We start from the raw sequence: 1,693 nt of genomic DNA, 5'->3' as shown, positions 1-1,693 counted from the left end.
TACAGGACGTTTCTTCTTTCGTACTGGTCTCCGTCTCATAGGCTTCTGCTTCACGTGTGATTCATCTGCTCCATCAGGAAATGTCCCATTATCGGTAGCAGTCACATCAGTGGTAGTAACTTCATTAACGGCATCACTGTTTTCCTTCTCAAAACCGGGTATACTTTCTTCTTCGACATTGGCATTTTCAGGTGACACGTCTTCAGCAGGATCATTTGTTCCATTGTTCACTTCGTTCCAACTGAAATGTCCTGGACCACCTGGCTCCATTTAGGGCATTGAGAGTGTCATCAATTCTTGGCAGTGTGTATGAGTCCTTTTTGGTTATACTGTTAAGAGCCCTGAAGTCCACACCGCAATGTTGGGTCTCATCCTTCTTCTGGACTAACATGACAGAAGCTGACCAGGGACTATCTGATTTCTCGACTATCCCTCCCTCAATTAGACCATCCATGACCTTCTTCATTTCTTGTCGTCTTGCTGCAGCTATTCTTCTAGGAGGGATCATTATTGGACAGTGATTGCCTGTGTTTATTCTGTGCTCCACAAGGTCTGTGCAGCCAAGGTCATGATCTCCTTTTGAAATGACGTCTACATAATTCGCCAAGAGTTACCTAACCTGAAGAACCTGTGATGATGACAAATGGACTGTGCTCTTCTTATAGAGGTCAGTTAAATGTTCTTGGAGAGGATGTCCTTTCTTTATGTTTGTATTTCTTGCCTTAATATTGACTGGCTCTACCTCCTGGCACACACCCAACAATGCCCCTTCCTTAAGTGTCTGCTCATATATAGAGACACTAGCCACTGTTTGATGACCTGCCAAATATGACCTTCCAATCTTTACATTCACTGGCCTAGATGGGTCTTCCACTGCTTCCACAAGCACCAGGCTTCCTTGGGGATGTTCTTTTATTCTACCCCTAATTATCTTCTCTGACATTGGGGGTATTGTAGTTGACTTAAGTGCTGTGACATTCAAATCAACATAAGCAGCAACACTTACCGGAATTTGGCCTTTGTTGTTCTCAAACGTCATTTTATCAAAATTAAGTACACACTTCCTTGGTAGTAAGTAGTCCAACCCTAGTGTGCATTGGTTTTCAATCTCAGCAAAGTATACTTTGTGTCTGTTCTTCACGCCCATGAGATCAACAGTTACCCATACTGGTTCCCACAACTTTGCATAAAGTCCTGTTACACCACAGAGTATCTGTATGGCTTCTGGTACTCCTTTGTCATCTAGCACCTTTATACTCACAAGGGTTTGCTGAGATGCAGAATCTATGACAAAGTTGCACTTTTGGTCATCCAGCTTTCCTGTCACGTAGACATTATCTGTGCTTGCCATTTTACACTTAGCTGTTGGGACTTTCACAATAGTGGTTGGTTGGCGTCCCTCAGCACTAACCACTACTGGTTTCCCTAAGCTGACATATTGGTAGTATTCTTCTTACATTGGCTCCTCGTATGTCCTTGCTCTCCACAGTTCCAACAATCTTTCTGGGTAGCAGCCTTTCCTACCGTGGCATCTTCCCTGTGTTGAAGTTGCTGGCATTGAGCTCTCTCTTGTGACCAGGTTTGTTAAAGTGCCAGCAAAGTCCCTCAAACTTCTCTGAAAGCTACCCTTTTCTGGCCTTGAATCCAGATGACTGTACCAACCTCGGCACCTCTGTGCTGGACTTAACATAGG

This window comes from Limulus polyphemus, unplaced genomic scaffold (genome assembly GCF_000517525.1).
Source record: "Limulus polyphemus unplaced genomic scaffold, Limulus_polyphemus-2.1.2 Scaffold1349, whole genome shotgun sequence".
Taxonomy (NCBI): Eukaryota; Metazoa; Arthropoda; class Merostomata; order Xiphosura; family Limulidae; genus Limulus; species Limulus polyphemus.
This window is presented reverse-complemented; position numbering follows the sequence as displayed.